Below are 15,490 nucleotides of genomic sequence, written 5' to 3' on the forward strand. Positions count from 1 at the left end.
AACAACTAACAAAATCATCCAAAGCCCAAGACTTGGTGGTGATGGGGGACTTCAACTATCCAGATATATGTTGGGAAAACAACACCACAGGGCACAGACTATCCAATAAGTTTTTGGACTGCATTTCAGATAACTTTTTATTTCAGAAGGTTGAAAAAGCTGCTGGGGGGAAGCTGTTCTAGACTTGATTTTAACAAGTAGGGAAGAACTCGTTGAGAATTTGAAAGTAGAAGGCAGCTTGGGTGAAAGTGATCATGAAATCAGAGTTTGCAATTCTAAGGAAGGGTAGAAGGGAGTACAGCAAAATAGAGACCATGGATTTCAGGAAGGCGGATTTTGGTAAGCTCAGAGAGATGATAGGTAAGGTCCCATGGAAATCAAGACTGAGGGGAAAAACAACTGAGGAGAGTTGGCAGTTTTTCAAAGGGACACTATTTAGGGCCCAAAAGCAAGCTATTCCGCTGTATAGGAAAGATAGAAAATGTGGCAAAAGACCACCTTGGCTTAACCACGAGATCTTACATGATCTAAAAAAATAAAAAGGAGTTATAAAAAATGGGAACTAGGTCAGATTACAAAGGATGAATATCGGCAAACAACACAGGAATGCAGAAGCAAGATTAGAAAGGCAAAGGCATAAAATGAGCTCAAACTAGCTATGAGAATAAAGGGAAACGAGCATACTTTTTATCAATACATTAAAATGCAAGATGAAGACCAAGGACAGGGTAGGCTCACTGCTCAGTGAGGAGGGAGAAACAGTAACAGGAAACTTGGAAATGGCTGAGATGCTTAATGACTTCTTTGTTTCCGTCTTCACCGAGAAGTCTAAAGGAATGCCTAACATAGTTAATGCTTATGGGAAGGGGGTAGGTTTAGAAGTTAAAAATTACTTAGAAAAGTTAGATGTCTGCAAGTCACCAGGGTCTGATGAAATGCATCCTAGAATACTCAAGGAGCTAATAGAGGAGGTATCTGAGCCTCTAGCTATCATCTCTGGAAAATCATGGGAGACAGGAGAGATTCCAGAAGACTAGAAAAGGGCAAATATAGTGCCCATCTATAAAAAAGGGAAATAAAAACAATCCAGGAAGCTACAGAGCAGTTAGTTTAACTTCTGTGCCAGGGAAGGTAATGGAGCAAGTAATTAAGGAAATCATCTGCAAATACTTAGAAGATGGTAAGGTGATAGGGAATAGCCAGCATAGATTTGTAAAGAACAAATCGTGTCAAACCAATCTGATAGCTTTCTTTGATAGGATAACGAGTCTTGTGGATAAGAGAGAAGCAGTGGATGTGGTATACCTCTGCTTTAGTAAGGCATTTGATATGGTCTAGTATGATATTCTTATTGATAAACTAGGCAAATACAATTTAGATGGGGCTACCTTAAGGTGGGTGCATAACTGGCTGGATAACCATACTCAGAGAGTAGTTATTAATGGTTCCCAATCCTGCTGGAAAGATATAACAAGTGGGGTTCCACAGGGGTCTGTTTTGGGATCGGCTCTGTTCAATATCTTCATCAACGACTTAGATGTTGGCATAGAAAGTATGCTTATTAAGTTTGCAGATGATACCAAACTGGGAGGGACTGCAACTGCTTTGGAGGACAGGGTCATAATTCAAAATGATCTGGACAAATTGGAGAAATAGTCTGAGGTAAACAAGATGAAGTTCAATAAAGACAAATGCAAAGTGCTCCACTTAGGAAGGAACAATCAGTTTCACACATACAGAATGGGAAGAGTGTCTAGGAAGGAGTACGGCAGAAAGGGATCTTGGGGTTATAATGGACCACAAGCTAAATATGAGTCAACAGTGTGATGCTGTTGCAAAAAAAGCAAACTTGATTCTGGGATGCATTAACAGGTGTGTTGTGAGCAAGAGAAGTCATTCTTCCGCTCTGTGCTGCGCTGGTTAGGCCTCAACTGGAGTATTGTGTCCAGTTCTGGGCACCACATTTCAAGAAAGATGTGGAGAAATTGGAGAGGGTCCAGAGAAGAGCAACAAGAATGATTAAAGGTCTTGAGAACATGACCGATGAAGGAAGGCTGAAACAATTGGGTTTGTTTAGTTTGGAAAAGAGAAGACTGAGAGGGGACATGCTAGCAGTTTTCAGGTATCTAAAAGGATGTCATCAGGAGGAGGGAGAAAACTTGTTCACCTTAGCCTCTAAGGATAGAACAAGAAGCAATGGGGCTTAAACTGCAGCAAGGGAGATTTAGGTTGGACATTAGGAAAAAGTTCCTAACGGTCAGAGTGGTTCAACACTGGAATAAATTGCCTAGAAAAGTTGTGGAATCTCCATCTCTGGAGGTATTTAAGAGTAGGTTAGATAAATGTCTATCAGGGATGGTCTAGACAGTATTTGGTCCTGCCATGAGGGCAGGGGACTGGACTCGATGACCTCTCGAGGTCCCTTCCAGTCCTAGAGTCTATGAATAAATTTTGAGATTCAAATGCAAGTAGGAAGTATGGAACTGAAAGAAGAAGTTGCTCAGCAAAAGTGAGCAGACTATCTCAAAGAATACCATTTGTATGTTACATGCACTCCAAGCCCAGGATAGAACTCATTAGATAGACCTGTTTTGTTAACAACAGCAAAAAAGCTTTTTGTGGTATATAGCAGTTGACACACAGCATATACGAATATATTGGGCATTGACTTAACTAGTAATAAATCAGAGAAACTTTAGAAGCTACTTTACTCATTACTACTTCCCCACAAAAGAACAAAGTTCATAAGAAATGTTAATTTGCTTCAGATGGGGTACATATAAGAGCAGTACTCTTTAATTATGTACTGTGCACAGCAGGCAGAATAAGAAATGTAATGAAAAATCTTCGGAAAAATTTATTTTAATTTGTACTTTAGGTAATGTTAAGTATTCTGGCGCCTTATCTAAAAGTCAGCTGTCCTCACTGACTGTTTAAAACATCTAGTAAATCTATCCTAGATTAACCTACACTAAGGACAACTTCCATTCAAGGTTGTGGTCCCGACTTAGTAGGGCAGGAGGCATAGCTGAAAGATTGTAGATCAACGACTCATTAGATTCTTGGCAGTATGACTCATTTTATAAAGTTGTACTAAGAATAATAAAGTTAATTTTTGTACGCTGATGTGAGAAAGTCACATGGCACACTTCCTGAAAATTTGGAGGGAGGAAATCCTAGGTTAACTTTATTCAAATTAGCTTTTGAACAAGGTTTAGTGAATTAAAAAACAATTATTGAATTAAAATGCATCTCTGTAAAGCATAAGAATCAGTGCTAAGTCTTTCTGAACTGAGAAATACTGTCACTTACATATGTAGATTGAAATATACTGTACTGGAGGGTTTTTTACTATAAAATATTTGTCAGACAATACATAATGTACATACTTTCCATAAATTCTTGGTGTAAGTTTTCAGTTCATTTTGCAGTCAGAGACTCATCCTGTGACAATGTAATTTTGAAAAGACTACTGGATTTTAAGTACAAATTGTTTAAATAGATGCAAACATATTGTTGTATGGATGCTGGTGCAGTAATGTGAAAATTGATCATTGCAATGTTATTAATTTGCTTCAGTTCAGATTCAATCAGACTCTAATCCAAGCCCAACCAAGTCAATTGGCATCTGTTGAGCTGACTTTGAACCAGGCATGTAAAGATGCACCTGTGTGGCTGAAGCATACTGTTTCTACATTGGACTTTTTCCATCTATATTTCCCGTTGTTGCTACTACCATGGGAGCTCCATTGCTACTATCAATGGTGGGAGACGGAGCACTAGCATAGACCAATGACAGCATTAAAACAAATTCACTCTGTCCTGCTCAGCCAGGATCTAGACAGACCACACAACAGTTAATACCCTGGCAGCTACCAATGTGCTGGTTACTCTAGTGCTCCCAACTATTGCTACTGCTAGTGGAACAAAGATAGGAAAGTTTTGTCAAGTCTAATGTAGATAAGACATCAGGGGCAAACTCCATCTATTTTTTCCAACTCTCTCCTCTAAGCCAGCGAGTGACTTGCTTCTGCTTTATTTAATATACAAGCAGTATATTTCAAAAATCTAGAGCTCTAGTCTGGTCAATTGCTCCATGCGTCTGGATCTTTGTGCCTGCATGAAAATCCACTGATTTCAGTGGGTTTTCATGCAGGTACACGGGTCTAAGCATGCAGAATACTTAGACAAATCAGGACCTAATTGACGATCACATGCACACTGTTTGGTCTAATATTTGCTTAATTCTGAGCTCTACCAGTTTCTGCGGTGACTGAACATAGCACCAAATCAATCATTTATAACCCTCTGTTGGCTCATGTTAGAAGGTAATTAGAATACTGGAACATTATAATGAAAGTTCTGAATTACATAGTAAACATTAACATTTGCATAAATGAAGACTAATTTAAACGTTATTTCTGCAGTAGATTTTATATTTCATAGTGTTTGTTAATGTACTGCACACAACTAGAACATAGGATTTATCCATCATAGATTAGTCCATCTGCTCTTACATCCAGCCTCCGGCAGTGTCCAATACATAGTGCTTCAGAGGAAGGCAAAAACATAATACACCTAGCCAACTGAGCCATGCTGTATTCAGCAGGAGAGGGAGGGGATATTCCTTTCTGACCTGAACAAGACATCAGCTTGATATTCATTTAGCCTTTTTTATCATAGCTTGCATAGTTACAAATCTTAACCATCATGAAGTTACTCTTTAAAAAAAATTGATGACCATGTTTAATTCAATTCAGTTACCTTCTGTGGCAATGAATTCCAACATTCCCCTGGCTATGAAAAACAACATTTCCTTTACACCAAAATTCAGAATTTACTGCCCTTTCTTTCAAAGAATGGCTCAATAGTTGCATTATGGGGCAGGATTAATAAAAGCTGATCAATCCTGAAAGGGAACCATCAATCACACATGCATAACAGGCATATCCAAATGCTTATTGATGTCATCTGAGCAAGTTGATAGTTGCCAGAAGGACCCATCAACAATCATTAAAAATTAGCTTCTATTTCTAGACTTTTTATATCATTTATTTTAGTTTTTCGCTAGAGCCTGTTCTTTTTAGACTCCTTAAAAATCTTTTAAACAGATATACCCGACAGAGAAAATTAACAGTAACTTTGTGTGTTCATATTTCTTTGACTAAACAGGAAAATGGGGTTGCTTTCATATTCATCCAACATTGTAACATGATTTGTCCCAATATAGTAATGTTATGGATAAAGCCACAATCTCTTAACATTTGCAACATTACATGCCTCACAAACTAAAGGTAACAAATCTGTAATTGGATAGACATAGGCAGACATTTGCAGAGCCACATTTCGAAGGAGTTCCAGGCAAGTGCAGCATCCTGCCTATGCAAATCCCATTTAGGATTGAGTTCTAAATCCTCATTTAAGTGACAGGAGCTAGAGATTAAATATTGTACCAATTAAATAACAGTATATTTAAGAGAAATTAAACATTGTTCATACGTGATTTTTAAGAGTTCAAATAACTTGAAAGCTTGTTGCACTGAAGACTATTCAGCCAAACTTTTGACAGTAAAACAAATAAGAAAAGCCTAATTTATCACAATATTGTTAATTGAAGAGAGTATCAATCTTCACACCATAGAACATTTCCAGTTTTACAGGCTTTACATCTGATTGACCAGAAAGTCCCCTCACTTTCCCTTCTTTTTTTAAGATGTCTACAGTGCTTGCAAAAGGTTTCTGATTGACAGTCCTGGAAATGAAGTTCTCTGTCTACAGAATATAATGCTGCAAGCGCACACTGCTCTGCCAAATGTCTCTGCACTCTGACTTCAAGGGGGAAACTGCTAGATGTGAGATTAGTTTAGTTTCCAGGTCAGTCAGTCAGTCAGTCTTTGGTCTGTCTGGTATTGCTTCAAACAAAGGGTCCAGCTGGAAGGGTTTTAGTTAAGGGAACATTCGTTCACTAGCCAATAGATTTCAGAGACCACTAAATAACTTTTCAAATTGTAACTTCAGTCCAGAAGTGATTCCAAGGCGACAGGCTCTGTATTATGAGAGATAGTTTGGGTTAATAGTCAAAGGAGTAGTTTCTGCATCTAACAGTGCCTCAGACATTCACTCCATCATGGCTGTGAACAAAATAAATACTTTCTCTGTGCCTCTGTCATCCCATCTGTATAATAGGAATATTTACTTTTCTGAAAGGAATACTATGGGGACCAGTTAGTTCATTTTTTACAATGCACTGATGATGGCAAATGCTATCCCATAAGTATTATATCCCATGGTCAGTCTCCCAAGTCATTCTGTCCCCAACTAACCTAGAAGTGTGAATGCATAAGAATGGATAGAGATTTCCTTTGATGTTTTTGCAAGTGAACACAAAATAGATATTTATATATTTTACTAAGTTTCCTTTAGAATACATAGGATTACCTCTAAACCCTTATCCTAAAGGTAAACACACTAGACCATCGCCACGTGTCATTTACCTTGTATTCTGTGAAAATAAGTGAGAGAGACACAGCAAAAAAAAAAAATTGCTAAGCATTTCGCTTTTTCTAATACATTCTTACTGAGTTTACTTGAGAGCTTATGCCTCATCCTTGAGCCTCACTGAACTTGGAAAGTGATTATGGAGTAAAAATCAACCCTTAAAGCAACCAATGTTATCAGAATGAATTAGCAGGGCCTGCTCCTGAAGTGGATTTATTTTGCCTACTTTTAAGCTCCAATGTCATAGATCTCCCATGTTGCTTGAACCATCCTTGTATACACTTTACTTATGAACTTTTGAGCTACTGGAGAGTGCTGTCAGAGCATAGTGCCAGTGAGATTTCCCTGGGCCTGTTCCAAACAAAAACAAACCTCAAAATTATATGAGTTATGTTGCTGAAACTTGTATATTTTGCTGGCAGAGGGGACATTTAGGGTAAACAACCTGCTCTCAGGGACCTGTGTACCTTCATCACTGCATACTTTAAAGATCTGTGATAGATTTTTATAAGACACACAGGCTACAAAAGCAAATATATAGGGCTAAATGTTTTCCATCTGACTCAAGGAAGTGGCAGCACCCTCCAGGAGCAGACGAGGGAATGAATTGTGATTCTTACACCCCCTTGCTCTGGATGTGGGTCGCTTATGTTTCTTCACTGCTTGTCATGGAGCAGCTTGTTACTTCTTATGTGCCCAGCTAAGTACCCTGGCCAATGAGTGAGTGAGGCAGAACCAAAGCTCATGTCACTGCCTACTCTTCTCTTGCCTTGCATCCTTCCTTACCACCTGGACTCCGCCTTCTCTCCCCTCCTCACCCCCTTCTGGAGCATATCCATCTCTGACACCTCCCTACCCTTTGGAGATTCGCTTCCTCCCAAAAGTCTCATCTTTCCCTCCATTGTTTCTCCTTCGTTCACTCATCGCCTTCTCTGGCTCTACGCTGTGGATTTTTAAAAGGTGTTTTAGTCATTGCATTGCTCAGTATTTCTGTGCTTAACTGACTTAGGAGCCTATGTCCCATTGACTTTCAGTTCAACATAGGCTCCTAAATTATGCGTTGAAATGCTGAGTAGAGCAACACCTAAAAGAATCTTTGCACATCTGTAGGCCTAAATGCCTCTAAGGTAATAAGGCAGCCAGATCCCCTGTTGCGTCTTCAGAACAATGTCCTGAGAGGCCACGTATCTGGAGGATCCAGGATTAGGGTTGCTGCCTTCTAGCTGGGCAAAAACTAAGATCTCTTTATACCAGGGGTTCTCAAACTGGGGGTCAGGACCCCTCAGGGGGTCACAAGGTTATTACATGGGGGGTCGCGAGCTGTCAGCCTCTACCCCAAACCCCACTTTGCATCCAGCATTTATAGTGGTGCTAAATATATAAAAAGAAGTGTTTTTAATGTATAAGGGGGGTAGCACTCGAGGCTTGTTGTGTGAAAGGGGTCACCGGTACAAAAGTCTGAGAACCACTGCATGATACAAAGCCATGATCTTTTATACTGAAGCAATAAAGGAACCTTCCTACTAGTGATTGGTGAAGGACACGTGTGCGCTGCAATTTGGAGAAGGGCAAATGAATTGGACCCTGTTTACCAGATGGTGAAGGAGAGGAAGTGTAAAAGGGACCAGGAGGAGAAAGTGAAGAATTGGCTCTGGGAACATAAAGGGTTACAGCACGGTGGGATCATGGTACACTGCAATCCTGTTCTGAGCTGTTCTTGATGTGGCCCTTTAGTGGCATATGACTGAAGAGATAAAAATGGGAAAGGGGAGGTTTGAGGAAAGAGGGAATAGTCAAGGAGAAGCAAGCCATTTTCATGGTCATTATTCTAACCTGATTATGCCTCTCTCATAGTTGCTGAGAAGAAAGATGGGGAGCAGTTGCACTCCTGGCTGAGACTGTAAAGATTTAAAAAATAATAGAAAAGCCAGTCTGAATGAATTCAACCAGAAATTCCACACCTGGACCATTTATCATCATCCTCCAAGACCCGAATCAACTCACTCTTTACGTCTTCCATTGTCTACCATAGTAATCAGATTGGCTCAGGGAGAAAAACAAAGACACGTATTGCTAACTGATTTAAAACAAAACAAAACAAAACGTTTTTCTAATCCTAAATTACATATTTTATTTTTCCACTTGGAAGGGTGATGTGGGATCAGGAGGAGTGTTAATTTTCTTAGAAAATAAAATCAAAACATGAGAATTTGATGCTTACGAAAGTGAAATACTAGTAGCACAGGTTACAATCAGCCAGCACACGCAGGAGCTGTACAAGTTTTCCCACCAATATTACTTGCAGTATTAGAGAAGCACATAACAGCCCCAAAGTTGGAACGTCATTGTGATAAGTACTATACAAAAAACATACAGTAGAACAACCTCTGCCACAGTCTAAACAGACAGGAGAAACAGGGTGAGAAGGGAAAGACACAAAGTGGAGTAACTTGCCCAATGTGACAACAGGTGTGTGGTAAATCCAGAAAAAGAACCAACATCTCCTGAGTTAATTCCAGGCCAGGGCCTACTCACTAAACACTGCCCCTACTAATACACTTGTGTGAGCACTCCGGGACATTTCTTGAGCCGAGACTTTCACAGTTGCAAAGCTATAGAACCAAGACAAAATGTGAGCCAACTAATTTTCACCTGTGAGCATCAAGGTTGAATACTAGAACTCCTGAAGTATATATTCAGCAGTTTTAATCAAGTATTTTAAAACCTAAGCCCAAGGTAAGTATGCCCAGTGGTTTATGATGGGATGTTAGATGGTATGGGATCTGAGTTACTACAGAGAATTCTTTCCTGGCTGGTGAGTCTTGCCCACATGCTCAGGGTTTAACGGATCACCATATTTGGGGTCGGGAAGGAATTTTCCTCCAAGGCATATTGGCAGAGGCCCTGGAGGTTTTTCGCCTTCCTCTGCAGCATGGGGCACATGTCACTTGCTGGAGGATTCTCTGCAGCTTGAGGTCTTCAAACCACGATTTGAGGACTTCAATAACTCAGACATAGGCTAGGGTTTGTTATAGAAGTGAATGGGTGAGATTCTGTGGCCTGCATTGTGCAGGAGGTCAGACTAAATGATCATAGTGGTTCCTTCTGACCTTAACATCTATGAGGTCTGTGCCATTTTCTGTATTCCCCCAATCTTTTCAATTTAGTATAGTGCTGCCCATTCTCACCACTGACTATGCACATGGTGATGTTAGAGTGATCACTACAGGATTCTTTTAGCCACCATGACATCCAGAATCAAAGAAATCTGGATCAGAATACGACATATGAGGGGAAAGGTGACTGATAAATGCAGCTGATTCTCATATATAGGGCTTTTATACTGTGACCTCTGTTGCCCTAAGCATGAAGAAGGATGTAAGTATCTTTTCTGGCCCACGTTGGTTGATTGTTATTCCTAAAAACTAGAAAATGAGAACGTGTTCATTTGTTTCCTTCATTTAAGTGGAAAATGTGCTTCTAAACCGTGTTGCCTGTAATCAGTTATGCCTATATGTTAAAGTTTTTTTTTAAAGTAATGAGAAACCCTCTCACTGTTCCCCCCAAAAATAGTTTATGACTATAGCTGGGATAACCTACTTCAAATGTCCTGCTTTGATGCATTAAACATAATTTCTCGCTCACTGTTTTCCATCATGACAAACAGCATCGTTATAGTTGACATTTACCTTATTCCACAGTATTTCTGTCATAAATTAAGAAAGAACCATTAGATCAGATGACATGACAGGGAAGAAGGCATCTAACTAACATGATAAATTATTTGTAGTGGTTTAAGATAATTCAATTTTGCCTGTAAAATACCTGAAATTAAAATAGAGAAGCTATTTTTCTCAGCTAAAGCTGGATTTCAGAGCTACTTTTCCATTTACCATCTACACTGAAAAGAGATATCTCAAAAGGCCTGTAAAAGGCCTCACAGCACAAACTGTTCCATTTTGTTTGGGGAAAAAAAGGAAAGAAAGATAGATATGAAAAGGTGTAAGATTCACTAGACAACATGCAGTTCTAAAGAAACTTTACCCATAACCACTTCCCCGTGCACCCCCACATTATCTTCTGATTATGAGGTACTTTTCCTTCATGTCTACTTACTTAATTTGGAATTAACAACAAGTAAATTTTGAAAAGAAAAATACTGCATTTTCTGTTTTACTAGGTTCAAGTTTACTCCACAATGACAAAGTCAAGCTGATATGTAATTATTTCTATTTGTGTGACTGTAAAATCTATTTTGATTAACTCTCTAGACTCTGCATCTGTACCATGCCCATCACACAAACATAATTCAAACTGGCTTCCAGGTTGCATGATTGTTATGGCTACCTGTATCATCCTTTAAACTCTTCCTGTTCACCCTCTTTAATCTTTTAGTCTCCAGGTTATGTGTTTTTGTATTGTGTTAAAAATCACATAAAATTAAATGGTAGATATATTTAAAAGTGAGCAATGGAATAAAATCTTTCCTACCATCTGCATTCTGAGTGGAACATGGAGAACAATATTACCACAGGAGATGGTGGCATATTACCCCAATATATTATCCTTCCTGTTTCAGCCTCATGGTGTATTCTGTATGACAAAATGGTAGCCTACACTTAAAATCCTTAACTTTACTAAGTACTGAAAGGATACAATCAACATTTTAATATCCCAGCAATTAATAAGAAGGTAACTTCAAAGGATCATTCCAAGAAAATCTCATTTTAAAATTCATGAAAGCAAACTATTGTCAATAAACTTGGTTCCAAGTCTTGTTACCCATAATTATAAGACATTTATCTGCAAAATGAGCTGCAGATCTCATCACTGTACAGCACTTACACTGGTCATTTGGCAATGGAAAAAGAGGGGGCTCGCTAAGAAAGCAAAAATGCATGCCAACACCTGTATCACATCGTGATAATAGCAAAACTTGAAAGCTTTGCAAGACCTGAGGCCAAAGGGCAAGTGCTTCTAAGCACCTGAAAAAGTACTATTCTTACACTCTTTAGACAACTTTTAAACAAAGTATAAGATAGTCTCTCAGACATAGGAAGTTGCCAGCAAATTATTCTTGTGATTAAGCATTTGTGCGAACACAATTACATGTTTGAATCTCAGTGGACATATTTCAGGGGCACAGTTCAGGTACCTCTTGAAATCTTTAATCCATTTGACCCTAAATGTCTTTGGCTCGTGTCTAACATTATAACAATTCTTTTCTACAGCATCTTTCATCTGAACATCAGAAAGTGCTTCAAGAACCCTGAGTTACGCCTCACTATACTTCTAAGAGGAGAGCTTAGTTATTCCCAATTGCCTCCCATTTGGTGTTTGAGGACTTTGAAGCACATTTAGGTCAAGGGAATAGATTCTGATCCCCTTAAATACATTAAGTAACACTTTACTCCTTGGATAATCACAGTGAAATAAAAGGGAGTTCTTGAGATGCTAAATACTGCTGAATGTGATAAGATATCAGAATACAGTCCCAAGTGACTATGACTTAGTACAGTCTCAAAAACATATTCTATCCTTAACTATAGCAGAACACCTTAAGAAAAAATATTGTATTAAATCATATAAAAAATATTTGCAACCAGACAATGTCTTGACTGCAGGTGGAAAGCAGCAAATTGCCTCAGGATTTATTGTTTGTCAGGATTTTACACACACAAACATGCCCCAAGTGCAATTTAATCACTAAAAGTCTGCAGGATCAGGGCCTACCACAGGTACCTAACTTTATGAATATGAGTAATCTCATTTAAGCTGAGAAATTGCTCATGAGCAGTAAGTACAGTGCATGAATATATCTTTGCGGGATGCAGCCCATCTATAGCATCCACTATTGCTATTAATTTTATATGAAGTCCCTGGTAGGACTTAATGGAGTCTTTTCCTTTTCAGGGTCTAAACTGACTGGGATGAGATTTTTTTTTTTTTGGAATGGGGATCTTTTCGGGTAGAAGGGGCTTAAGGCTTAGAACAGGGTGTCAGCGTTGAGAGTTTTATTAGTTAGGAACTTCACAAACACACTGGGAAAAACATCTTTATCAGCTCTGGGCAAAACTCTTAGGCTCAGTTTAGTGTCATGCTTTTTACACTATGTGCCCTTGTTGCCAATAAGGCTAATGGAATTTTGGGCTGTATAAGTAGGGGCATTGCCAGCAGATCGAGGGATGTGATCATTCCCCTCTATTTAGCATTAGTGAGGCCTCATCTGGAGTACTGTGTCCAGTTTTGGGCCCCACACTACAAAAAGGATGTGGAAAAATTGGAAAGAGTCCAGCGGAGGACAACAAAAATGATTAGGGGGGTTGGAGCACATGACTTATGAGGATAGGCTGAGGGAACTGGGATTGTTCAGTCTGCAGAAGAGAAGAATGCAGGGGGATTTGATAGCTGCGTTCAACTACCTGAAAGGGCGTTCCAAAGAGGATGGATCTAGACTGTTCTCAGTGGTACCAGATGACAGAACAAGGAGTAATGGTCTCAAGTTGCAGTGGGGGAGGTTTAGCTTGGATATTAGGGGAAACTTTTTCACTAGAAGGGTGGTGAAGCACTGGAATGGGTTACCTAGGGAGGTGGTAGAATCTCCTCCCTTAGGAGTTTTTAAGGTCAGTCTTGACAAAGCCCTGGCTGGGATGATTTAGTTGGGGATTGGTCCTGCTTTGAGCAGGGGGCTGGACTAGATGACCGCCTGAGGTCCCTTCCAACCCTGATATTCTATGATTCTAATTAGAGAGAAGAATCTGATTTCAAGCTCTCTCTGAGAAGGAGGTGGCAGCTTGCATTCACAAAGCAGGATGATCCTTATAAATGGCTACCAAAATTTGGATACAAAACTTTAGTCAGCTCATCAAACGCGTTACACATGTAGAGAAACAGTCAAGCAGCAGAAAAACAATGAATTTTAAAAAAAATCAATTAAGGAACTAAAACAAGCCTAATTGAGTTTCTTTTTTTTTTATCAAAGTATGTGTAAAATGAGTACTATTTCAATATCAAAATTTTAATAGAATGGATGTGAGAACTGGAATTATCCCAGCCCTACTAGAATCATATGTACCAGATAACACCTATTCTACTCATTAGAAAAATGAGGTTTTTTTTCCCTTAAAAGTGGGATCTGGGAGGACGTATCAAAGAAATAGGAAAAATTTCAAAATCTAACTTAAAGAAAAAATCCCCCAGAAATAGAAGGACAATATAATATTTTTATTCCCTCCCGCCCCAAATTGGGGACCGAGTACACAAGTATAAAGAATGGAGGTAGTCCATTATTAAATTGGGAACACAATTCAGCACAATTAGTAAGTGCTTCTATTTGAACCAGTGAAAGTTGGAATCCAGCGTACTGTTAAAGACTATCTGTTGTGGGATGCCAAGTGTAAATCTATTGTTAAATCAGAGAGAAAGATAACTGTTTCTTGGAGACTCCAAGAGACAGTGTGTAAATTCCATTTCTGTTTCAGTAAAGGGAAGGGTTTAATTAAATGCCATTGTGCATCCATAAAAATCTTTTGGGGATTGTGAATACTGACCATTTATCTTTCACTGAAAAGTATACAACACACTAAGTATATCAGGTTAGACAGTAGCATCTCTTTAAGCCCCAATCTTGCAAGTTCACCTAGCATGTGTATGGAAGCCCACTGCCAAGTTACGGAGGCCCCCTGTGCATGGGAAGCTGCTTTTACCCACACAGATTTGATTTCAGTATTTGGGCCTTAGGCTGCTATCAAGCCCCCAAAAAAAGGGAATTTTGTGTTTCATGTAAGCACCGGAAGGCTGCATAAGCCAACTGTATATCCAGATGAGTTTCCTGCCGGTTACCTAACATGAATTGTTAATAGGAGTTCTGAAAATGAGCACCCCATCTCTGAATAGTTATATCACAGAGAGAAACCCTGTCCCACTGTAATAACACCATATATGGAATCAGTGTACACTAAATAGAAGGTGTGCGCTATAGAAGAACTACAGCTCAACAGGCTTCCACACAGCTCCTGTGCCAAATTTTCCCTGTTATTTACCAGGCACACATCCTGTCTATAAGTTTATAGATCACTCACAGACATCTAGTAGCTGAATAACATACTATATGTAGGCCTGGTTGGGAAGAAAAAACAAAACAAAACCCATTTTTACAAATCATCACCCAAAGAAACTAACACTTCCTTTCACAATGGGAAAAAAGGTCATGAAAAAGTGGTTGGAAAAATCCCTATCCCCTTTTTAACATTGCCTCCCATTTTTCTTGAGATTTTTCAAAAATGTTGATCAACAAGATTGAGAAAAAATGAAAAATTTCCACTAATTCTCCCTTCCCACCCCCAGTCAAAAACACCTTTGATTCAGTTTTCCACCCTCTGTAACTGAATAGCCACATTACACCCAAGCACCGCAGGTTAAAAGAAAAAAAAAACACGTCAGGCAGAAAGTGTAACTAGGGTACTTATGCAAGGAGACAACCAGGAGAACAATCCATGGAAGGGTGCTCTCTGGTAGCCAAGTTCCAGGAGATCCCCTCTTACAGTCCTTAGACTTTCAGAAGCCGAGTTTGCCCTTCCCGTACCAGAAGTAGTCAGAAGGCCCATCCCCCAAACCTGAAGAAATTCCTAGGCAGCCCCAAGAGACCAGTACTGCGCCCACGGACATCCTGTGCTCCAACACCAGCTCTGGCCCTAACACATCCCCGCCCCCCATTACAATGGCAGTGAGACTGTCGGTGGCTGCAGCTTCTTCTGGAACACTCGGGGGAATGCTCCATGAGAAACAAAATCTGGGGCTTTACAACTTATCTGGGTCATCTCCAAGGAGATGGGGAGTTGGGGGATAAAGCGCATCACCAAGCACGCCCCAGTCCACCTGTCAGGTATATCATTAATGCTGAGATCATGTGTGACTAAAACCGCACACTAGAAATCTTAAAAATGTGGAAAAGTACTTGCACTCAGAGTCTACTTGGAATAGTCTTGAGGGA

The sequence above is a fragment of the Gopherus evgoodei genome, chromosome 5 (genome assembly GCF_007399415.2).
Source record: "Gopherus evgoodei ecotype Sinaloan lineage chromosome 5, rGopEvg1_v1.p, whole genome shotgun sequence".
Taxonomy (NCBI): Eukaryota; Metazoa; Chordata; order Testudines; family Testudinidae; genus Gopherus; species Gopherus evgoodei.